Genomic DNA, 26,642 nt, shown 5'->3' on the forward strand with positions numbered 1-26,642 from the left:
TTAAGGTGACAGCAGAACGGCTTTAAAAAGGCGTTCGGGAATTTTTTTTTAATTTTTGTTCAGATAATGGTTTGTGTGTGGAATGAACTATCAGAGGAAGTGGTAGTTGTGAATCAAATTACAATTTTATGATGACACCGTGGCTCAGTGATTAGCACTGCTGCCAGGACCCCCAGGTTCAATTCCAGCTTTGGACAACTGTCTCTGTGGGACTTGTACATTCTCCCAGTGTCTGCATGGGTTTCTTCCAGGGGCTCAAGTTTCCTCCCTAATTAGAGAGCACCCCTATGGTCTGGTAGGACAATGCTGCCTTTCCCTTTTACACAGTGATGTCACTGTGTCTCTGGGGTGGGGAGAGGGAATGCTGAAGGTGGTGGATGGGACACCACTCAGGCACAGTGCTTTGTCCTGGAGGATGTTCACTTTCTTTAATAGTGTTGGGGGTGCACTGATGAAGGCAAGTGGAGAATATTCCAACACAATCCTGATGTGTACCTTATAGACAGCAAACAGACATTGGGGAATCAGGGGTTTGTGGAAACTGAGGTGTTCTCCTTGGAGCAAAGGCAATTGAGAGGAGCTGTGACAGAGGGGTTTAGAAAAGTTACACGTTATAATAATAAACCTTATACCCAACAGCTCATTATACAAGGATTACAGGACACACATTAAAGGTTTGGGAAGATTCAAAGAAGAACTTTATGCAGCAAATGGGATTCGGATGGAATACAATACTCACACACAATGCAAATATCCAGGTCCTGATGAATTGACTAATTCAATCAATCAGAGTTAGGTGTTACAATGACTGAGATTACCATTTGAATGTCCACCTGTAGTATCCTGTAATACACGTTTATAAAATCCATCACTGTCAGTTCAGGTTAGAAACTCGCACCATCCCCTCCTCCTGGCACATTACCCCTTGTGGAGGTCAGCAGTCAGTTCAGGTGGAAATCTATGTGGGTTTCTCGGAGTTTCCACCTTGGAATTTCATGTGACTGAACAAGGCAGATCTTTGTCACATGGGACAGAATATTCCATGCGTCAGTGAGATATGGAGAGCAGGATTTGCTTCTTTTATTTCCTTCCGTGCTGCCGCTGTGCCTCATCAATAAGACATGGGGAGTGAAAGGCTCATGCAGCTCGATGGGCAAGTTGACTCAATTCTGACCAATGATATATCCCTAAAAACAGAGCAACTCTGCATGCTTCACACAGCCCAGTGCTCCCAGTAAATGTTTAGAGGGGGGGGGGGGAACTCCTGGAAAAGGCATAGCTGTAAAGTTCTAAGAGGATTGTGAAGAGAGAGAGATGCACAGGAGAAGGGGGCAACAAGTTGCCAGATGGAGTATAATTTGGGAAAAAGTGAAGTCGGTCATTTTGGAGGGGATAATAAGAGAACAGAGTGCTATTTAAATGGTGGAAACTGTAGAAAGCTGCACCACAAAGGGACCGGGGGTAATTGTGCAGGAAACACTGAAAGCAGCAGATTCTGGGTCAGTCACGAAATCAAGGGTTCATTTCAGATTCATCAAGTTTAATTTAACACCGACATGGGTAAGGGGTTTCAGTAGCAATAGAGCTGGGGTGAGGTGGAGACAAGCAACATTTTAGAGATTGGAATTCCTGGTGTTTGTGATTGTGTAGATGTCTGATCAGAAGGTCACCTTGGGGTCAGATATGACAGCAATGTTGTGAAGAGTATAGTTCTATCTCAGATTACACCCAGTGAGAGGGAGGGGCTCAGCAGTAAGGGAAAGGAATTTGTAATAGCAACTGAAGGTAATGGGTTTAACCGTAACAATGTTTCTTTGGAGGAAATTGCAGTTAATCGAGTAGTGGGAACGTGATAAGCAGTTTGGTAACTGAGTAACAGTGGAGCATTGGAGAGGGATGGTGGGGAGGGAGAGCTGGGCATTGACAGTGTTCATGTGAAACCTCACACTGTGCTTTTGGACGATGTCACCTCCTTGGCAGTGCGTAGGTGAGAAACAGGACGGACCAAGGATAGATCCTTGAGGGACACTAAATACAAGGAATTCAGAAAGGAAAGGGAAAGTGGAGATGGAGCAGGATTTACAAATGATGGTGAGGTCAAATGTTAGTTTTTTTCTGCAGAATGGAGGAGAAGGACAAAACCAGAAAAGACAGACAGACAGAACAAGGAACAATACCTGTGAATTGGCGAGGGGGAGTGATGAGGAGGAAACAGAGTTGGAATGTCTGTAGTTTAGCGAGACTAGTAAAAGATCAAGATGAGCTCTGATAAGGCTTGACAAGAGACTGGAGAAAGATGTAAGTTTGGGACAAAAACCAGGAACACCATGTGAGGCAGTTTGCCTCGGTAGGCTAGTGGGAGGGAGGGAAGCAGCAGAGGCAGCTGATCGGATTGTCTCAGTCTTAGTGACAGAGAAACTCAATGTGCTCCTTGCTCTTGTTGTTGGAGGGAAGGATGAAGGAGACAGGATGATGGACAGGGTTTTACAAAGAAACAAAACCAGGGTTAGTGATATTTAAAATGAGTGAACAAACCTAATATATTTAACATTTATCCAGAATATTAAAATGTACAACTGAAGTCCTTGTTCGAATCCCAGCTTGGCAGATGTTAGAATCTGAATTCAAGAAAAAAATAACAAATTAGGAATCTCCTGATCTCCATGGAACCATTGTCAATGGCGAAAAAATCCTGCCAACCTGACAGTCACCCAACAAGCTACTCACTGTATTAATCACTGCAAAGTCTCAACAAAGGAATGAAACTGGATGGACCACTTGGCATCTAACAAGGCATTAGGAAATACAACCACAGAATCAGCCCTCTCGACTCTGCAACATCCTGCTCACTAACATCTGTTTTTTGGGGGGCCAAAACATGGCGACCTGTCTTACAGATTAGTCAAGGAACAGCCTGACATAGTCATACTCACAGAGTAATCCCTTACAGATAATGGCCAGACACCACCATCACCATCCCTCGATAGAGAGTGTGATGATGGAAAAGCACAACAGGTCAGGCAGCATCCGAGGAGCAGGAGAATCGACGTTTCGAGCCGAAGCCCTTCATCAGCCTGACATGCGTTTTTTTTTTCCCAGCACCACACTCTCGACTCTGATCTCCAGCATCTGCAGTCTTCACTGAAATCTCTGGATATGTCCTGTCACCCCAGCAGGACAGACCAGGCAGAGGTGACGGCACAGTAGTGTACACACAGGAACCATTTGCCCTGGGAGTACTCAGCATTGACTTTGGGCACCAGGAAGTCTCATGGCTCCTGCTGATTACCACGTACCGTGCTCCCACAGCTGATGAATCAGTGCTCTTCCATGTTGAATAACACTTGGAGGAAGCACTGAGGCAATAAAATAGTGACAAGCCTATTCTGGGTACAGGATTTCAATGACCTCTACCAAGAGTGGCTCAGCAGCAGGATTACTGACTGAGCTGGCCGGGTACTCAAAGACATAGCTTCTCAACTGGATTTGCCGCAGGCGGTAACGGAACCAGTAAGAGGGAAAAACATACCAGATCTTATCAGTATGAATCTGCCAGCTGCAAACGCATCTGTCCATGACAGTATCGGGAAGAGCGACCATCCCACAGTCTTTTTGGAGACAAAGCCTCACCTTAAAGTTGAGAAAAACCTCCATTGTGCTGAGTGGGACTATCACCGTGCTAAATGGGACAGATGTAGGAACTCAAACTGGATCTCTCTCAGGCACTGTGGGATAACAACAGCAGCAGAACTGGACTCCAGCACAATCTGTAATCTCATGGGTTTGTACATCCCGCACTCACCCATCACAATGGACAGGAAAGGACAGCATGCCATGAGCAGCACCAGGCATACCTAAAAATGAAGTACCAACCTGGTGAAGCTACCAAGCAGGACTATCTGCATAATCAAACAGCACCAGCAGCAAGCAACAGAGCTAGGTGATCCCACAACCAATGGATCAGATCAGAGTTCTGCCACACCCAGTTGTGAATGGTAATGGACAATTAAACAACTCATTGCAGGAAGCACCACGGATATCCTCACCCTTACAGATGGAGGGGCCTCACACATCCATGCAAAAGATAAGATGACAGCATTTGCAGTAATTTTCAGCCATATGCAAAGTGAGATGATTCATCTCAGCCTTCTCCAGTGGTTCCTAACGTCACAGATGTGAGCTTTAAGCCAGTTCAATTTAGTTCGAATAATATCGAGAAATGGTTAAGTAGTGTAAAGGCTACGGGTCCTGCTAACATTCTGGAAATAATACTGATAGCTTGTGCTCCAGAACTTGCCACCCACCAAGCCACGTATCGCTCCAGCACTGGTATCGACCGACAATATGATACATTGCCCAGGGATGTTCAACACAAAAACACAGGGCAATCCAACCCAGGCAATTTCCCTCTATCAGTCCACACTCGATCAGCAGTAAAGTGATGGAAGATGTCATCAACAGGGCTATCAAGCAGCAGCTGCTCAGCAACAGCCAGCTGAGCGACACTCGTTTTAGGCACCACCAGGGCCACTCAGCTCCCGATTGTGTTACCGCCTGATTCACAACCTGACAACCAGCTGAATCCAGAGGTGAGGTGAGAGTGACAGCCCAGCCCCACTCCAACATCATTACTTCTAGCTGATTCCACCCTCATCTCAGTTCATATACTGAAACTCTCATCCATCGTGTGTTATCTCCAGACTTAATTATCCAAAAACACTCCTGGCCAGCCTCCCAAATTCAACCTCCCTGTAGTCTCAAGAAAAATTGAAAGCTCTATCGCCCACATGCTCACTTCTCCCCAAAAATGTTCATCAGTCAAAAGGCTCCTATTCATAAGCAACAACAATTTAAAATTTTAATTCTTGATTTGATTCCTGGCTGTGATCATCCCGAGCTCCCTGCACCACACATTCTTTGTCGAGGTCTCAACCCATTTTCTTTGAGACTCCCAACGATTTGTTAATTCATTACTTCAACTTTGTGGCTGATTCTACAGTTACTAAAGCAACATGGTCTGGAATTTGCAGACAAAACCTCACCGGTCTGCTTTCCACCTTTAAGACATCCCCCAAAACCTGCTTTTTGGCAATGCTTTTGGTCACCTGACCTAATATCACCTGACTTAAAATGTCCATCTCTGGCCTTATATCTAAAGTACTCAATAGTATTTTTATGAAATAAGCATGATGGTAAAACTACAAACTGTTCTTGATTTGGACATTATCTTCAGATCTTTACTGTTGCTGTAATGAATAATCTGTAATGTCTCTTACCCAACCACATTGTGGAAGCACCTTCACCACACAAACTGCAGCTGTACAAGAAAGTCAAACATCACCCTCTCCACAGGCAACAGGGCTTTGGCATTAATCACTGGTATCTGTGGAAGGAGAAACACTGTTGATGTTTCATGGAGTGCAAAATGGATTACAGGGAATGAAAAAGAAAAAAAGTAATCTGATAATAGAGCAGCACATGGTCAGGGGCTGGGCCGCAGTGAAAAACTCATTTACAAAGGGTCTATAAACGCAATAATACAGTACTAAACAGGCCAAAATACACCCATGGTTCGAGACTGAGGAAGCTAGATATTGACAAAGTGGCCATGAGGGAGCCCAGAGGTGAATCAGAGCAGTATTAGCTGCGATGATCCGAATGACTCTCTCGAGAGAAAGGCTGCACATGCGCCTGGCTGCACCTTGCCCCCTACAAAGATGGCGGCTCCGCACGTGTCCAGTGAATCGTTGTCCCGAATAAAGATGGCGGCGCTCACTCAGGCCTGCAGTCGCACTGAGGCCATTCCTCATTTACTGCAAACACGGGACTGGGACGTTCAAATTTGTGTTTTCCGACGTGCACAATTTGTTTGTAAAACCTCTCCGCTTGTAGCAACACAGTTTTTCTCCCATTTCCCTGTTTATTTCTTTCCTTACCGTATCCTTTCTCTCCAGAACTTCCCGAGCATTCATTACAGCGACTGTGCGCTGCGCGCGAGGGTGATCACATGGTTTAGTTTAGCTCCGCCCTTGCTTCACGTTGCTTGGTTGGAGGACCAACCTCCTACTAGGTCATCCAGCTCCGCCCACCGTCCTTTCATTGGTCCGGTGCTGACATCAATCACCCGGGGGTCGCCTTGTTGACTAGAGCATGCGCAGTGCGTCCTGCTTTAGCTGATATGTTGGGTAATGTGATGGGAGAGTTTACTGAGGGTAAGAATTCCCTTTGTGTGAGTTCTGCAGTAGATTTCCTTTATTCATGGAGGGAATTGCCTTCCTACTCATGACTGAATAGCTATGATTAATGAATCAGTGCCATCTGAATCAGTACATAGACACCCCATTTTCACATCTGAGATCTTGACCACATTGTATCACGCTCTTCTTTGGAGATAAAAAAAAAACATGAAACAGAGCCTCAAGGAATCGGAGCAGGAGTAGGGCATTCATTCCCTTCAGCTTGTTCCTCCATTCTATCAGATCATGGCTGGGCCAACCCAGACCTCAACACCTCTTTTATGCTTGATCCACATAGCCTTCAACCGCTCAATATTTCAAAAATCTATCTGCCCTCTTAAAATAATTTGAGATAGAATCATAGATTCCCTACTGTGTGGAAACAGGCCCTTCAGCCCAACAAGCCAGAATAACCCTCTGAAGAGTAACCCAACCATTCCCCTCCCACATTTAACTTTTACAATTGTTTGGGCGAGAAAATTCTAGCCATTCACTGAGAGAAAAAAATCTTTATTTTTTCTAAAATGAATGTTCCCTTATGTAATGTCCCCTGGTTTGAGACTTCACTAGTGCTAGATCTAGTCAACATCTACCCTTTCAAGCTCCTCAGAATCTTGTTTCTGTAAGATCACCCCTGCTTATCTATTCTTGATAGGTCAACCCTTTCGTCCTCGAAGCAGCTAAGTGAATCTTTTCTGAATGGTCTCCGATGTGGTTTATCCTTTATTAAATATGGGAGCTAACATTATATACAGTACTCCAAGTGAGGACTCAGCAACAGCCAGTGTGGTTAACCAATCCTCAGTCCATGCTAATACATTACCCCGATACCATGAGCTCCTAAATTGTGCAATTAACTTTTATGTAGCACCTTATCATTTACATTTTTAAAATCCAAACACAGAACATAATTGGATTACCCTTTATCAGCCCTGCCTGTTATCTCCTCAATGAACAGTCGCAAATTTGTCAAATATAGTTTCTCTTTCACAAACCCCAGTCTATCATGTTTTAATGATAAGCTTTTCTAAATGTCCTGCAATTTCTTACTTTAATATTCGACTCTGTAGGTTCTTTCAGTAGATTTGCTAAGTATGATTCCCCTCTCTTAAATCCATGTGGACTCTGTCCAATCCTGTCACTGTTCAGTAAGAAACTTGATTGTACTCCAATATAGTTAGTAAATGTATCTGTATTTATTTTTTAAAAAATAGATTACTTATAAATGCTAGACCCATGCAATAATCAATGAATTTGTGACTCTGAATTTGGGTTATAATGTTTTTTTTCTGTTAATTCCTTTTCATACTGTGTTATGCAGACAGCACCGAATGATCACTCTTAATTGTGAGTAACTTTGAAAATAATATATTTTAAAAATGACATCCCAAAATGCTGCCTCATTATTGTGCAAGGAGGATTTTGCATTCAATAATTTGCAGAAAAAATTGAACAGATTTTTGCTGCAATTTGGCCAGACTGAAGATTACACCAAAGTGGCAACTCTGCTCTCAAATTCTTACTTGACACTGCCCAAGGCGATACTGATGGGACTTTACTTTGCCATTCTTGTTCACCAGCTTTATTTCCAGGTTTAATCCTATAATCATTCTAGAGCTTGTAATTTTAGACAACTTCTCTTTTAGGTACATATGTAAATATCGTACTGAAATGTTGCACTGAATGGTACCAAATCTGAAATTAGTCTCTAATCTGATAGTAACATGTTCTGACCCTTCTACGTATGTATTGGCATAAGTCTATGCCAGTTATTTTTCTGAAGACTGTGTTTCCTGATGAAGGGCTTATGCCCGAAACATTAACTCTCCTGCTTCTCGGATGTTGCCTGACTTGCTGTGCTTTTCCAGCATGACACTTTTCCATACTGATGTCCAGCTTCTTTGGTCGTCACTTTCTTCTTTGAGTAGATTAAACCAAGAATATTTTTTGTTGATCAAAGTGCAATAGGAACCAATTCATGAAATTCAGATATCTCACATTTACCTTAACTATGTGAAGGCTAAGACATTACTAAATGATTGTCAGTAATTGAAACCGTGCTGACAAACTTGTGCAGCATCAGTGCCTCACCTTTAGCGTGTTCCCAGGTATCGCACAGCTGCAGTATTTTGTTTTGCACTCAGCTATATGTTGTTCTCACTTGTTTCTTTGTGAAAGATTACAAAACTAACTTGAATGAATGATTTCTTTTACCAATGTTGGGAGACAAAAAAGTCAGTATTTCAAGTGCTGATAAAGAAACATAAACTGATAATCAGTAGAAAGGGTTTAAGATGGATATGGAACAAATGCTGGCAAATAGGACTAGATTAATTTTGGATATCTGATCAGCATGGGCAAGTTGGACTGAAGGGTCTGATTTTGTGTTGTACAACTGTGACTTCATTCTCTCAATTATTCAAGACGTGAAATACTTCGAGGAGAAAAGGAGAATTTATGCAGAGAATGCACTTGCAATGATGATTGAAGTATATCAAACTCACATTGTTGCTGTGGTTCTGTTTGCCGAGCTGGAACCACAGCAACGAGCATCCGAGCTACAAATCTTCGCACAAACTTTGAACTCACATTGTTTCATGACCTTTTCCTCTGGGTTCTTCAATGAACAAACTTGTTTTGTTATCTGAATAACTATGTATCATGTGATTTGTTTTGCACAAATTATTTCGTTATGATCTAGTGAATTATTAAGAAGTGCTCAAATTTTTAGAATTTAGGCAGCTTGACTATTAAGCAAGAAAAGGTTAGCGTTTTACTTCCATTGAATCATTGCTCTATAAAAGGTAACAAGCTTTTTATCTGTTCTGGGCACTGAATATATGGAAGTCAATGCTGAAGGAAAAAATCCTCCTCAGTAATGTTGACACATATGTTGGAGTAATTGCTTCTGGTCACTCTTCAGGTTATAGAGGCTCGGAAAGAAACGAGTTGACCAAAGTTAGCAACATCATTTGGATGGGCTATGCTCATTGGGGAAACTTGCAGGATCTGTAGAAGGAACATGTGTTTCAGAGTGTATGCAATAAACCTGAACATTATTTTTTTCACAGAGCTTGGGACCCGACTGGAGCAGCAATGAAGCTCGTATTGTTTTTTAAATTTCCGAGCTTGCCAAATTATTGTTGGTAAACGCAGGTGATGTTATCAAAGCACATTTCACACTCCCCAGCCAGGAATTTGATCCCAATTCTGTCAGTCCATCCATTCCTATGGATAAGAGGTATTTTAAATGTGAGCATTCCATTTAACTATTTGAATTGAATACTTCAGTGGTTAAGTCCTCTTGGATTCTTAATTTCAAATTACTCAAATGTGATTTTTTATCCCCCTTAAATTTGCCAAGCACTGGGCAGTTCTGAAATATTCCAAATATTTACAATAGATGCATTCACACTATTAAAGGAAACCTCGCAGATTTAAATACCATTCGGGTAGTCACCAACAATGCATAAGTAACTTTTTAAATTGCTTACTGTACACCAACACAAGCCAAGTACTACTGAAACCACAGATTGTCTCCCAAGGATTCTTAAATCTAAACGGTGCATTCCAGATATGCTCACTATCACCATCTGGGAGCAGTCTCCCAAAGTGCTCCCAGAATTTAGAAAGCACACACACTGCCTTCCAAAGCTAAATCTGCTGTCACAGGCTTCACTCTTATTGCATACAATGACATTTATTGTCCAGTTCTTTAACGTGACATGATTTTACAAACAATTTGTAGAAGTGAATGGAAAGTGTGATGTTTGTTTGACCTTTGGCTCTATGTATCAGACTGAACTGAACCTTTAGTAAGATGTGCGATCTTTCCCACAAACTTTGTTTAAAAAAAGCAAAGATTATGCTCTGAGATTTAAATGTTCAATCAGGTTTAATAAAAATCTTTCCAAAAATTGAGAGTTTGACTTCAGCTCCTTTAAAGAGACATGCTTTTGGCCTTCAATGTTGTGACATGTGATCATTCTTTGATAAAGGTGGCTGTGTGCAACACTGCAGGATGTTGTGCTGAAGTGCCTCATTGGGTGGATGAGCTTTATTACTGGTGTGACTTGGCTAATTTTGAGATGGAATGTTATTTTGAGTTAAATCTTGTTTTTAAACTGAGGTGTGCTTCTGTAACTCAAGTGTAGACACAATGCTCATGTTTACAATGAACTTTTCACTTTTGCAGATTAATATTTTCCAATCTGTTTTGTAAATAAAGTTCAATATAAAAAGCACAATGTTGGAGAACCGCAGGTCCAGCAGCATTTCTGAGGGGAATAAAACATTGTAAGTTCAAGGTCTCATGACCTTTTGTCCTTTCAGATGAAGAGTCAGTGAAGTTGAAATGTAACATTTTTTCTCTTCACCGATGCCCTCAGAACTGCTAAGTTTCTCCAGCACTTTATTTCTGGGGTTTAGATCTCCAGCACCTGCCGTTTATTGTTTTGTTATCGATCCTATGATTTGATTTGGGGAGCGAGAGGCAGCAATTGTGATCAACGATGATAAAACTCCCCAACCATGAAAAAAAAACACAGTTCTTTATACTTTGCAAAACACGACTGTAAATAAGAAATGCAATTAAGGTAAGTGCAAGATGGTATACCACCTGCCTTGTCTCAAACTTGCTACTCACCTTTGAGGACTAATCTGTCAGAATTGTGTTTGCTCGCTTCCTTTGAGATCACAGTCCACAAATGTCCCAGTTCCAATTCCTGGGCCAGGCCCAGTTACCACATTGCAGTGGGGTGGGGAGCTTTGTGTCAGCCTGAAGTTTTTGTTAACAGCAACATTGCAGGTTGAAGCTGACGGTTTTGACTAATATTGTGTCATCAAACTTGGAGGAAATCCTTCCGAATGTATTGACTAACTGGACTGAGCCTGTTTACATGCAGCCCTGTTAGTAGTGCTGTAATGTTCTAAGAATCACACAACACCAGGTTATAGTCCACCAGGTGTAATTGGAAGTACACTCGCTATCGAAGCGCCGCTCCTTCATCAGGTGATTGTGGAGGGCACAGTTCTCAGGCACAGAATGTATAGCAAAAATTTATAGTGTGTTGTAACTGAAATTTTCCATTGAAAAATACCTTGATTGTCTGTTGAGTCTTTCATCTGTTTGAATACCATGATAGTTTCATTTCTTTCATGTGTAAATCACAAAACCTTATTTTAAAAGTTGCATTCCTGACAACACTCAACACTCCCACCAAATCACTCATTGTATTAATCACTGCACAGTCTCAGCAAAGGAATGAAACTTGATGGACCACATTACATCTACCAATGCACTGGAAAATACAACACAATCAGCCCTCTTGGCCCTGCAACTTCCGCCTCACTGTGGGCCAACAACAGCAGCAGAACTGTTCTCCAGCCCAATATGAAATCTCATGGCCTGGTATAACCCCCACTCAACCATTAACATCAAGCCAGGGGATCAACCCTAGTTCAATGGAGAGTTCCACAGGGCATGCCAGGAGCAATACCAAGCATACATAAAAATTTGGTGCTAACCTGGTGAAGCTACCCAACCTGCACGCCAAACAGTGCAAGCAACACCAAATAGAACTATGTGATCCAACAATCAATGGATCAGATCTGAGCTCTGCAGTTCTGCCACACCTAGTCAGGAATGTTGATGGGCAATTAAACAACTCACTGCAGGAAGCATCACAGATATCCCCACCCTCACTGATGGAGGGGTCTCACACATCCATGCAACAGACAAGACAACAGCATTTGTAGCAATCTTCTGCCAGCAGTGCCGAGTGGATGAGCCTTCTACATTGGTCCCTGACATCACAGATGTGAATCAAATTAGTTCAAAAGGTATTTCAAATCAGATCAAGAAACGGAGAAGTCGTGTAAAGGCTGTCAGCCATACGAACATTGTGGCAATAATACTGATGGCTGTGCTCCAGAAATTGCTGCCCAACAAGACAAGTCCAGCACTGGCACCTACTGACATTGTGGAACATTTCCCAGGGATGTTCAACAGAAAAACTCAGGACAGAGCCAACTCAGCCAATTTCCCTCCATCAGTCGACACTCGCTCAGCAGTGAAGTGATGGAAGGTGTCATCAACAGTGTTGTCACGCAGCTGCTCAGCAATAACCTTCTGTGACACCCAGTTTGGGTTCTGCCAGGGCCACTCAGTTCCTGATCTTGTTACAGACTTGATTCACAAACTGACAAACAGCTGAATTCCAGAGGTGAGGTGAGGGTGATAGCCCAGTCCCAGTCCAAGACCATTATTTCGACTTCAGTGTTATCACCTGACCTCACCACAGTCTCAGCTCATTTACTGAAACTCTCATTCATTCATTCATTTTGTTAACTTTAGATTTCATTATCTAAACCCACTCCTGGCCAACATCCCACAATCACCCTCCCTATAATATCCAGAATATTGAAAACTCTACCGCCCAAGTGCTCACTTGTACCAGAGCTTGCTGATCCATCAAAAGGCTCCCATTTATAAGCAACAGCAATTTACTTTCACACCCTTGACTTAATTCCTGGCTGTAATCATTCCTATCTCCATGCACCACACACCCTTTCACATCACAATAACTCATTTTAGTTTAGACTCCCAATGATGTGTTTATTTTTGAGTTCAGCTGTGTGACTGTTTCCATAGATTCCAAGGCAACATGGTCTGGAATTCCCACCCTCTAAGATCTGCTTTCTTCCTTTAAGTCATTCCTGAAAAATTGCTTATTTGGCAAAGGTTTGGTCACCGGACATAATATTCTCCATCTGTGGCCTTATGTCAAAAGTTCTCAATATTTTTGTGAAATTAAAAATGTGTTGATTTGTACAGATATCTTCTACTCTTCACTATCTCTGAGTGAATAATCTGTAATGTCTCCTACCCAACCACGTTGTGGGAGAACCTTCACTGTACCAACTGCAGCAGTACAAGGAAGTCAAACATTACCTTCTCAACAGGCAACAGAGCTTTGGCCTTGATCACTGGTATCTGTGGAAGGAGAAGTACACATCATGTTTCAGAGAGTGCAATATGATTTATCGGGAATGAAAATGATGCAGAATTTGACTGTCAGAAATGGAAGGAAAATCCACTCACTTATTGGAAAAAAGAACTCTTGACTGTCAAAGATATTGTAGAAAAAATAACCTGATAATGGAGCATATGGTCAGGAGCCAGGCAGCAGTGGAAAATTCATTTACAAAAAGGTCTGTGAACGTAATAGTAAAATACGACACATAGCAAAAATATACACGATAGACTGAGAAAGCTAGACAACAAAAAAGTGGACATCAAGGAGCCCAGAGATGAATCAGAGCAATATTCACTTTTATGATCCCACAATCAGAGATGTCTAGCACAGAAACAGACTCTTCGGTCCAACCCATCTATGCGAAACAGATATTCTAACCTAATCTATTCCCATTTGCCAGCACTTGGCCAACATCACTCTGAACCCGTCCTATTCAAATGCCTTTGAAATGTTACAATTTTAGTTGTCCTTTAGGCTCCTTTTGAATTCCCCCCCTCCAACTCTAAACCTATATCTTCTAGTTCTGGGCTCGACCAACCCTTGTCTATTTACGCTATCCATGTCCCTCACAATTTTATAAACCTCTATAACATCACACCTCAGCCTATGACACTCCAGGGAAAATGACCTCAGCCTATTATGCCTCTCCCTGCAACTCAAATCCTCCAACTCCTTGAAAATCAATTCTCAAACCTTTCAAGTTTCAGTGCCTCCTTCTGATAGGAGGGAGACAGGAACTGCACACAATATTCCAAAAGTGACCTAACCAATGACCTGTCCAGCTCCTTTACCAATGCTCTGACCAATAAGGGGAAGCATACCAAATGCCTTCTTCACTATCGTATCTACTCGCGACTCTATTTTCAAGGAAATATGAACCTACATTCCAAGGTCTCTTTGTTCAGCAAGATTTTCCAAGATCTAACAATTCAGTGTGTGACTCCTGCTCTGATTTGCTTTTCTAAAATGCAGCACCTCACATTTATCTAAATTAAACCCTATCTGCCACTCCCCAGCCCATTGTTCCATCCGATCAATATCCCATTGTACTTTGAGATACCCTTTATCACTATCCACAATACCTCCAATTTTGGTGTCACCTGCAAACTTACTAACTGTACCGCCTCTATTCACATCCAAATCATTTAAGTGAATGACAAAACAAATCCAGAAAAAAAAATCCATTTCTCTGGGTGTGAATATGCTCTGTGGAAATCCTGCCCTATGACTCTTTCCCAGACAGGGCTGCACATGCGTCCCGCTGAACTTTGCCCCCCACAAAGCTGGCGGCTGCACGTGTCCAGTGAATTGTTGCCCCGAATAAAGATGGCGGCGCTTACTCGAGTCAATCGCTGGATGAGGCATTTTCTCGTTTACTGGAAAAAAGGGACTAAGTTTCAAATTTGTATTTTCGATGTGTACCAAATGTCTATAAACCTTCTCAACCCATACCAACACCATTTCCCTCACACTTCCTGCTGTTTATTTCTGTCTTAACCAACAGCCCTCCGTCCACACATCCCGAAACGACGGCGAGGATGATCACGTGGTATAACCTAGCCCCGCCCCTAAATCACCCTGATTGGTCGGAGGACCAACTGCCCCGCCAGGTCCTCCAGCTCTGTCCCTGCCTTTCCATTGGTCCGCCGCTGACATCAAGCACCTGGAGCCCATTGTTGGCTGGAGCATGCGGATTGCTTCGTGGCTTTTGTTGCTGTTCATGAGTTACAAGAGTTAAAAATGACAACAGCATCTCAAAACCACCTGTTGAAGAAGCAGCAAACCTAGTGCTTCCAAATAATCCTGATGACCAATAGCCTGGTGTTCTGTAAATTTTAATTTTATCCATCCCAATCCAACATCAACACCTCCAAGTCACGAATGAGGGAGGGATGTATAACAGAAGAAGAACTAGGAACAGGAGAAGGCCGTCCTGCCCTTCGAGCCTGCTCTGCCATTCAGTAAGATCATGGCTGATCATTTCGTGGACACAGAACCATTTACCCACGTTCTCACCGTATTCCTTAATTAATTACGTTTTTAAAAATCTAACCTAGCTTTAAAAACGTTTTCTGAACTAGCATCAACTACTTCCCTGGACAATGAATTCCACAGAGGTCAAGAAGTTCATTCTCAATTCAGTCTTAAATTTGCTGCCTCTAATCTTGCGGTGATGCCCTCTTGTCCTAGCTTCACCTGCCAATGGAAACACCCTCTCTACTTATATTTTATCTATTCCATTTATTATTTTATATGTTTCCATTCTTCTGAATTCCAATGAATATAATCCCAATCTACTCAGTCTCTGTTAAGCCAACCCCCTCAACTCTGGAATCAACCTGATTAACCTCCTCTGCACTCCCTCTCGTGCCAGTACATCCTTTCTCAACTAAGGAGATAAAAACTACATTCAGTACTCCAGGTGTGGCCTCACCAGCACCCAATACAGCTGGAACATAAACTCTGCTTTTAAATACAATCCCTTCAGCAATGAAGGACAAAATTCCATTTGCTTTCTGAACTGATTGTTGTACCTGGTGACCAACCTTCATGTAGAAGGATGCTCAGGTCCCTCTGCAGAGCAAATGATGCAACCTTTTAACATTCAAGTATATTTTTTAAAATGTTACTACAACCAAAGAGTATAAACTTTACATTTACAAACATTCTATTTCATTTGACAAACCATTACCTACTCACTCAATGTATCTATGTTCCACTGCAAAGTTTCACAGTCCTCCACTCACTTTGTTCCGCTAATCATCTTAGTGTCACATGCAAACTTTGACACCCTACATTTGGTTCCAACTCCAAATCATCTGTATCAATTGTAAATAATTGCAGTCCCAACACTGATCCCTGAGGCACACTACTTCTCAATGATTGCCAGTCAGAATAATACTTATTTATCCCCACACTTTGCTTCCTATTAGTCAACCAATCTTCTACTCCTTACACCATGCACTCTTATATTATGCAGCAGCCTCTTGCACAGCACCTTGTTGATGGTCTTTTGGAAATCCAGCTACACCACATCCACTGAGTCCCCGCTTGACATGTCATCATAGAATTCCAAAAAATTGGTCAAGCATGACCTGCCCTTCATGAACCCATGCTGTGTCTGTACAATGGGACATTTTGTATCGAGATTCCCTGCTATTTCTTCCTTGATAATAGACCCTAGCATCTTTCCCACTACAGAGAATAAACTAACTGATATATAATTCCCCACTTTTTGTCCACCTCCTTTTTAAAACAGTGGTATCACTTTTGCTGTTTCCAATCTGCTGGGACTGCCACAGAGTCCAGTGAATTTTGGAATATTACTGCCAGTGCACGGTCAGGAGACTTTTCTATCGTTCGCTCAATTACCTCCAAACAGTCTAAAACTAGCTGTTCAGTAATAACGATAGTTTCCAAATCATCACCTACCTTTGTCTCTTTGCTAGTTACTGGAAAGATATTAGTATCCTCCACTGTGATATCCCATATCTAATTGCTTCTTTTCATTTCCAAAGGACCACCATTTACTTTAGCCATTCTTTTCTCGTTATATATGTTTATATAAACATTTGCTCTCTGTCTTTATAGTCTGTGCTAGTTTATTTTTCTCATGTTCTATATTACTTTTCTTTATAGCTCTTTTGTGGCTTTCGGTTGACCTTTAACGTTTTCCCAAATCTAGTTTCATGCTGTTTTTGGCCACTTTGTACGCCTTCTCTTTCAATTTGATTTTCCAGAACGGTAACAAATTCTCCAAGCATTTCCCATACTCTTTCTTCTTGCTACGGCACTCTCGAGCTGCTTCTCTGTTTCTCATGAGGCGGATTTCACGTTTACGAGTGGTTTCTTCAGCATTCTGGGGCTGACTTTGCAGGACTGGTGAAGATGCCATAACCATTCCCTGACCAACAGTGGAGTTAGGAGTTGTACGGATCTGATAGGTTTGGACATCTCCAGCAGCACCTTGTACAAGCACTTGGCTGCCCGGCACAAAGATTTGCTGTCCATCAGGGCTCTGTGCAGACTGTATAATGGCTGCTCCAACCTTGGCTGTAGCTGCGTTGGTCATTGTTAGCGTCTGGAGTCCTTGCACTTCATATGTAGCATTGTTGGCCAGCTGAATTACTCCCCCCTGTGTAATAGCAATGTATTGTCCGCTGCTAGTCTGATAGATGGGTGTCTGCATCTTCATTGTAGTAATGGTTGAGACAGATTCTTCTTCTGATTTCTCCTCATCGGTTTCGTGGCACACTGGTGGGATCAGAAGAAATTTCATTCAGGATTTTTCTATATGAACGCCGTCTCGATAGAATTCCTCTACGTTTCTGAGAGTCAGTCATGCTATCCACAGATTCCTGGAAGTCTTCATTTTCAAATATAGTAGAAATCTGAACAGTCTGAACTTGAGGGGACTGTATGACTGAGGATTAAGCTGCTTGGATAACTCCTTGGACTTGAACAGACTGCCCATTCGGCAATTGCACTAAAGTTGGACTTGTTGTTGATTGGATCCGAGCCATGGTTACCTGCATGGTCACATTATATATTAATGATCTGGATGAAGGGACTGGAGGCATTCTAACGAAGTTTGCCGATGATGCAAAGTTAGGTGGACAGGCAGATAGTACTGAGGAAGTGGGGAGGCTGCAGAAGGATCTAGACAGTTTGGGAAAGTTGTCTAGGAAATGGCTGATGGAATTCAATGTGAGCAAACGCGAGGTCTTGCACTTTGGAAAAAAGAATACAAGCATGGACTACTTTCTAAACGTTGAGAAAATTCATAAAGCCAAAGTACAAATGGATCTGGGAGTGCTAGTCGAGGATTCTCTAAAGGTAAACATGCAGGTTGAGTCCGTGATTAAGAAAGCGAATGCGATGTTGTCACTTATCTCAAGACGGTTGGAATATAAAAGCACCGATGTGCTACTGAGACTTTAAAAAGCTCTGGTTCGGCCGCATTTGGAGTACTGTGTCCAGTTTTGGTCCACACACCTCATGAAAGACATACTGGCACTGGAGAGTGTCCAGCAAAGATTCACACGGATGATTCCTGGAATGTTAGGTCTAACATACGAGGAATGACTGAGGATCCTTTGATTGTATTCATTGGAGTTTAGAAGGTTAAGGGGAGATCTAATAGAAACTTACAAGATATTACATGGCTTGGAAAGGGTGGACTCTAGGAAATTGTTTCTATTAGGTGAAGAGACTAGGACCGGTGGGCACAGACTTAGAATTGGAGGGTATCAATTCAGAACAGAAATGCGGAAACATTTCTTCAGCCAGAGAGTGGTGGGCCTGTGGAATTCATTTCTGTGGAGTGCAGTGGAGGCCGGCACGCTAAATGTCTTCAAGGCAGAGATTGATAAATTCTTGATGTCACAAGGAATTAAGGTCTATGGGGTGAATGCGGGTAAGTGAAGTTGAAATGCCCATCAGCCATGATTAAATGGCGGAGTGGACTCGATGGGCCGAATGGCCTTACTTTCACTCCTATGTCTTATGATCTAATTTGATCACTTTCCTCAGATACACATTGCTGAGTATGCCTTTTCATACAATCCTTCCTTTTCACTGGAATAGACCTTTGTAAAATGTCTTTGAAAATCTTCCACTGCTCATCAACTTCCCACCATAAAATTTTTGTTTCCAGTCCACTTTATCCAGATTCTCTCTCATTCTATTGTAGTTCCCAGTGTTCAAGCACAGAACCCAGTTCTTAGATTTTATCTTCACACTCACCATATGTATTCTAATTCAACCATACGGTGATCGCTTCTTCCCATGGGATCCCTAACTCTGAAGTCATTAATTATTCCTGCCTCATTGCACAGGGCATGGAATCTTTCAGAATGGCAAATCTCCTAAGGTGCTTCATGGATGATCAAAACATTGATTAAAGGGAATGATTTTAAAATACATCTTAAAAGGACGATAGAGAAGGTTAGGGAGGCTGTTCTACCGACTTCTGCTCTTGACAGCTCCAACTGTGGAGTGATGCAGGTGGGATGTGTTGGAAAGGGAATGTGCAAAGGGAAAATGGAAGAGCGCAAGCAGTGCATAAAGTCTCAAGGACAGAGGAAGTTCCAAACTCAGTCTGTCTATCATAGAGAGTACGGCTGTCTCATGGACTTTGAAGCACTGCAACAGGTCCATGCATGTCATGACTATAGTGATAAAAGAGATTTCTGGTGTCTTAAACAGAGTGACGGATCTTGTATTGTGGGCTTATGAAACGTGACTGATCTCTACCAAACATGTACGAGGTAGAGTCAGGGCAATAATAAGATGCTGCAACAGGAGAGGAACAGGTAACTCCATACAAAACCCTACTCCTTCTCACCTATTTTCACCTCCAAAACTGAGGGAGTTCCAGAAAAGCAGCTTTATATCCCACCACAACACTTTACCCCACAATCGGGGGATATGGCTGTACACAAGGAAGAGTGCAACAGACTATATTGGGACCCTGAAACACTTGGTAAAGACTAAAATCGCCTGAGTATTGAGAGCCCCACCACATTGTGTGCGTTTCTATTGTTTTTATTCCCTTGTTTTCCCTCAAGAACCTGTTCAAAGTTGTTTTTACACACACCTGCACCATCTGTGAATTGAACGCCGGCCTTTTGGTCTAAGATTGGGGATATTTTCACTGCATCACAAGGCATCGACTCCAACTTTCCTTCTCCCTTAATGTTTCTGTGGCTTCGCTGCTGAGTCGCGCCTCAATCAACACTGCAATTGGGAGGAAGCGGCGGAACTGGAGGACAGAACAGAATCCGGTCCTCCAATCAGAGTGAGTGAGGAACGGGGCTAATGCATTCTCGGGAGTGAGCGCTTCAGGATTGGTCAGAAAGTAAACTGTTTTGCAGGATTGATCATTCTCACGACATCGTGGACCATTAAACTCCTCTCATAAAACAATGTGAGGTTTTAAAGAAATCGTTAAGATGTAAATCTGACAATGTACATACTTCCAACCGATTTACACAACTCGAGGAACAAACTTATTTTCAAACTCCCAGAACGATTGATAATTTACATACCTGGCCGGAATGGTTAAGTTGGACCGAAAAATCTATTTGCATATTAACCATCTCAATGACTGTAACTCGACAGAGCAATTGTTAATGTCTAATATTTCCCCCATGATTCTGTGCAGTTATGGACATTCTCTATTTGCTGAATTTCTGGAGAAATTGTTTCACATAATGCAACTAGGCTATCACTTCGCCTACTCCAGGTTGTGCATCCCAGTGCAACATGAATCAAAACCCTTTCTTCCTGTACAATTGTTTGATCTTGCTCTCTGGTGATATTACTAAGTAACTCTCCATGTGGGATCCCTCACTATGTGGGTCTAATTGTTGCCTCTGTCAGTGTCCCTCGCTCTTGGAGCTACTCCAGATCCTGAGCAAACTGAATTCTCCACTCCAGATAGACGATGGAGACTGGCATGTTCCATATATCTGTGGGACTCAGTGCCATTTGACATGTGTAACCCTCACTGCATCAGTCTAATTTTACATTCTGTTTATCTGTCTGTCGGTACTCCGGAAGGTCCTGACCTAATAGACTTCCCAGCTGCTGGGTGTCTCATCCATCCCTCATTGAAGAAAGTTTGTCAGCCAGAGAGACACAGGGCAGGGAGATCTGGAGCCTTCAATAAATCCTGCAGTGAGGTAAGATCACACTCAGTGCACAGAGCAGAGAGCAATGAGAGGGCTCCAAACATCAGCTAACAGGACATGACATAGCTATAGTGCTGGAGGGGGAGCACAGTACAGACACACCCCAGGTTTGGTCACCGCCTTTACTGCAAGTTTTGTTGTACTAAGACAACATCAGGAGTGTCACAGTTATCAATCCAAGCCTGTGCTGTCATCAGTACAAAAGAGGGGAAAGCAGGCCTTCCACGAGAGGGTGGGAATGCTGTCTGGGAATGTTCCATTCTGTGTTCCCTCTCCCACACTGTATCTATGGCTTGTCTTGTGGATCAGTGTCTTCAATCATTCTAATGCCAAAAATAGTTCCTATCTCTGTACTTTCCTCTCCTCTCACCAATCACTTCATACCTGCTCCAGTCCAGACGACCAGCCATATCGCTGTAACTTACTTCAGTCTCGACAACATGCCTTGTCACGAGAGTCCACTCCCCCAATAACGCAAGACTCAGGGTCTGTTTCTGTGCTGCATGACTCTCTGGCCGAAGTCATCAATGCTGACCAGGTTTCCTGAACTGAATGAGTTACATTTTCCTGCGTTTGGCCCATGGCCCTTCAAACCTTCTCCCCTCGATGTTCCTGCCCAAATGTCTTTTCCATGTTGTAATTGTTCTTGTTTCTCCCATGTGCCACTGGCAGTCCATTCTGTATATGAACCGTCCTCTGTGGAAAATGTTGCCCCTCAGCTCTCTAAGTAAATCTTTGCTCTCGGTCACTCCTCAGGCCTTACCCATTCTGCTGTGGGACACAAACCCTCCCCGGTACAGACTTCCCTTGGACATTTGTGGGTGGCACGGTGGCACAGTGGTTAGCACTGCTGCCTCACAGCGCCAGAGACCCGGGTTCAATTCCCGCCTCAGGCGACTGACTTTGTGGAGTTTGCACGTTCTCCCCGTTTCTGCGTGGGTTTCCTGCGGGTGCTCCGATTTCCTCCCACAGTCACAAAGATGTGCAGGTCAGGTGAATTGGCCATGCTAAATTGCCCGTAGTGTTAGGTAAGGGGTAAATGTAGGGGTATGGGTGGGTTGCGCTTCGGCGGGTCGGTGTGGACTTGTTGGGCCAAAGGGCCTGTTTCCACACTGTAATGTAATCTAATCTAATTACCCATCCTGCTGTGGGGGACAACCCCTCCCCGGTACAGATGGCCCTCGAGCCTTACCCACTCTGCTGTGGGACTGAACTCCTCCCCGGTACAGACTCCCTTCGGGCCTTACCCATTCTGCTGTTGGACACAACCCCATTTGGGTACAGTTTTCCCTCTGGCCTTACCCATTCTGCTGTGCAACACATTCCATCCCCAGTACAGACTTTCGCATCTTGCTGTGGGACCGAACTCCTCCCTGGTACAGTCTACCCTTGAGACTTACCCGTCCTACTTTGGGACGCATACCCTCCCCAGTACAGATTACTCTCTGGCCTTAACCGTCTTGCTGTGGGACACAACCCCTCCGAGGAACAGACTCCCCTCGAGCCTTACCCATCCTGCTGTGAGACACAACCCCTCCCTGGTGCAGACTCCCCTCGGGCCTTACCCATCCTGCTGTGGGACACATCCCCTCCGAGCTATAGACACCCCTCGGGCCTTAACCATCTGGCTGTGGGACACAACCCCTCCCTGGTACAGTCTACCCTTGAGCCTTACCTGTCCTGCTTTGGGTCGCATACCTTCCCTCGTGCCTCACCCTTCCTGCCGTGGGACACAACCCCTCCCCGGTATAGACTCTTGACTGGCCTTAACCATCCTGCTGTGGGGCACAACCCCTGCCCGGTACAGAGTCCCCTCGGGCCTTACCCATCCTGCTGTGGGACACAACCACTGCCCGGTACAGACTCCCCTCGGGCCTTAACCATCCTGCTGTGGGACACAACCCCTGCCCGGTACAGACTCCCCTCGGGCCTTCCTCATCCTGCTGTGGGACACAACCACTGCCCGGTACAGACTCCCCTCGGGCCTTAACCATCCTGCTGTGGGACACAACCCCTGCCGGGTACAGACTCCCCTCGGACCTTACCCATCCTGCTGTGGGACACAACCCCTTCCCAGTACAGACTACCCTCGGGCCTTCCCCATCCTGCTGTGGGACACAACCCCTTCCCAGTACAGACTACCCTCGGGCCTTCCCCATCCTGATGTGGGACACAATCCCTGCCCAGTACAAACTCCCCTCGGGCCTTACCCATCCTGCTTTGGGATACAACCACTGCCCGGTACAGACTCCCCTCTGGCCTTCCCCATCCTGCTGTGGGACACAACCCCTTCCCGGTACAGACTCCCCATCTGGCCTTACCCATCCTGCTGTTGGACACAACACTTCGCGGTACAGACTGCCCTCGGGCCTTCCCCACCCTGCTGTGGGACACAACCCCTTCCCGGTACAGACTGCCCTCGGGCCTTCCCCATCCTGCTGTGGGACACAACCCCTTCCCAGTACAGACTACCCTCAGGCCCTCCCCATCCTGCTGTGGGACACAATTCATGCCCAGTACAAACTCCCCTCGGGCCTTACCCATCCTGCTGTGGGATACAACCACTGCCCGGTACAGACTCCCGTCTGGCCTTCCCCATCCTGCTGTGGGACACAACCCCTTTCCGGTACAGACTCCCCTCTGGCCTTACCCATCCTGCTGTTGGACACAGCACTTCGCGGTACAGACTGCCCTCGGGCCTTCCCCATCCTGCTGTGGGACACAACTCCTTCCCCGTACAGACTGCCCTCGGTCCTTACGCATCCTGCTGTGGGACACAACCCCTTCCCAGTACAGACTGCCCTCGGGCCTTCCCCATCCTGCTGTGGGACACAACCTCTGCCCAGTACAGACTACCCTCGGTCATTACCCATCCTGCTGTGGGACACAACCCCTTCCCAGTACAGACTGCCCTCGGGCCTTCCCCATCCTGCTGTGGGACACAACCCCTGCCCGGTACAGACTCCCCTCGGGCCTTACCCATCCTGCTGTGGGACACAACCCCTTCCCAGTACGGACTGCCCTCGGGCCTTCCCCATCCTGCTGTGGGACACAACCCCTTCCCAGTACAGACTACCCTCGGGCCTTACCCATCCTGCTGTGGGACACAACCCCTTCCCAGTACAGACTGCCCTCGGGCCTTCCCCATCCTGCTGTGGGACACAACCCCTGCACGGTACAAACTCCCCTCGGGCCTTAACCATCCTGCTGTGGGACAGGTTGATAATTGTATTGAATAGTATCCCTCCAGTGTGGAAACAGGCCCTTAGTCCAGCAAGTCCACACCGACCCGCGATACATACCCTGCTCAAAATAGCTTCAAAATACATAGAAACAGTGATCACTGAATTGGGTAAAAACTCCGCAGTTACATTGGGCAGTTTAAAAGTCTCGCTGTATTGGTGATATGTTCCTTTTCTTCAAACAGGTAACATTTTTATTAAAGCAGCAGATGTTCATTGTGAGAGTGTCTCTGTTAAACTGGAATCTGTTCTGTTCTCTGTGTAACAGGCTGTTGTTGTGTGCGATGGACTGTCACTAACAGTGTAATTGACCTGTGAGTCCTTGATCAGGTTTCCTTTGTCTGTAAATCTAATGATCAGTGAACTATGCATCTGCTCTTCTAAGCGAAAACAAAGAATCATTTCTCAACGAAAAAACGGCACACCACAAAGCTATTTCATGGATTTCTGGCACACACCACCGACCAGTGTATCTGGTAAGTCTGTTTCCTGAATAATTCTAAACTCTATCTGTAACTCTGAAAGTGTCTGTATTGCTTGTCAGTTGGTTGAGAATTCAGCCTCTTTGTTCTGAGCTGTTGTGATGCAGGCGGTGGCTTCATTCTGTCTCTGCCAAGTTTGTTTTCTCCTTCTGCTGTGATTCTGGGAGATTCCTTTCTGCAGGTGAGAATATTCAGTGACTGAACATTGAATGATTTTGACTCTAACAGAGCAGTGGCCTTGTTTTCAGCTCATTATTCACTTTCCATTTCCTGGTTGTGTTGAATGTTACAGAAACAGGCTCTGAGCAATGTTTCCATTCACTTGTGTTGGAGTCATTGACAGCCACGTGGTCAGTCAGTTTCAGGCCGATGGATCAGTTTCTCTGTCCTATTAGATGGTGGCCACTTGCACAGTTTCCGATGGTTCACCTCAGTGTCAGGCCGTCAGCTGCTGAAACCCTCCATCCAGCATTTGTTCCCTCTCACCATGACTACTCCAATACATTCCCAGCTTGTCTCCCACATTCTACCTCCATATACTCACGATCACCTCAGATTCTACTGTCAGTATCCTTACAGCAAGTCACGTAAGTCATCCACCTCCATTTCACGCTACTCTACATTACATTCAGTCCAAATATAATTTCAAAATTCCATTCATTGCGTTTAAAAACACCCATGATCTTGTCCTGTCCAAGCATCCAGGTTACATCAGGTAGGTGGGTGTCCGCGTGGTTGGGTTCAAGCAAGAGCAGGAAACTGAGGATCGTACAGGGGACAAAGATGGGGTTGGATGCGGGATGTTTAAGGAGAGAGAACTGGTGCATTGTTGGGGATAGCTTCTCAGGGGAGTAGCACAGCGGTAGCCAGGTCTATAATACTCAATGGCCTGAGGTTGGACAAGTTGGGACATTTTTCTTCAGAGCACAGGAGACATAAGGGAGATCTTGTAGAAATGTATATGATCATGAGAGACATGGATAGGGTGAATGCATTCAGTCTTTTTCCCAGGGTTAAAGAATTGAGGACTAGAGGGCATCAGTTTAACGTTAGAGGGGAAAGAATAAAAGGGAACGTTAGCAGCAACTTTTTACACAGATGCTTATTCTCATACGGAATGAGCTGTCAGTGGAAGTGGCTGAGGCAGGTACATTAACAACATTTAAAAAGCATTTGGACAAATACATGGATAGGAAAGGATTAGAAGGATATGGGGCATGGGCAGGGAAATGGGGTTGCCATGGGTGGACATTATGTATGCCAGGGATCAATCTGACCCCTAGGGCCTGTCTCTGTGCTGTAGGACTCTATGACTCTATAACTGACTCTGCTGTAGAACAAGGTCGGGCAAAATCCAAGGGAACGAAAATGGGAGGAGAGGCACTAGTTGGGGGCATAGACAGGTGTTACTGTGGCTGCGTCTGAGACTGTTGTATCCCTGGTGCCTGGGTCAAGGACATCTCTGAGCATTTGCTTGAAATTCTGAATTGGGAGAATGGGAGGCCAGAGGTCATTGCTACCAACGACACGAGTCGAAAGAGGGATGAGATCCTGAGGAGTAAGCACAGGAAGTAGGGAACGACTGAAAAGCAGGACCTTGAGGCTAGTAATCACTGCGTTACCACCAGTCCCATGTGCTTGTGAGACAAGGAATTGAAAGATAGCAGAGATGAATGCATGGCTGGAGAGCTGGTATAGGGGGAGAGTTTCAGGATCTTGAATAATTGGGATCTGAACTAGAGGGGAACTGATATAATCACTGGAAGGCTTGTTCCTGCTACAAGGGAAGTGTTTAACCTAGAATGGCAAGGTCCTGGGAATCACAGCAGCAGGGCAGCACGTGGGGGGTAAGGAAGGTCGGAAGATGTATACGAGTCAATCAGAAAGGAAATGTAGAGAAATGAACACCATTGTACGAATGGGCTGATTGCGTTAATTTCAACACAAGGCG

The 26,642-nt window shown here is 44.4% G+C and overlaps 1 long non-coding RNA gene and 1 pseudogene across 1 annotated transcript in view; both read right to left on the minus strand.

Moving 5' to 3' along the window:
• The window catches only part of LOC148137979 (uncharacterized), a 658,828-nt gene that overhangs the window by 71,865 nt on the left and 560,321 nt on the right, over positions 1 to 26,642 (minus strand). The window lies entirely within an intron of this gene.
• Positions 16,938 to 17,853, minus strand: LOC148137986 (cyclic AMP-responsive element-binding protein 1 pseudogene; annotated as a pseudogene).

This window comes from Chiloscyllium plagiosum, unplaced genomic scaffold, assembly GCF_037043375.1.
Source record: "Chiloscyllium plagiosum isolate Xiang-an unplaced genomic scaffold, Cpla_swu_hap1 HiC_scaffold_42, whole genome shotgun sequence".
Classification (NCBI taxonomy): Eukaryota; Metazoa; Chordata; class Chondrichthyes; order Orectolobiformes; family Hemiscylliidae; genus Chiloscyllium; species Chiloscyllium plagiosum.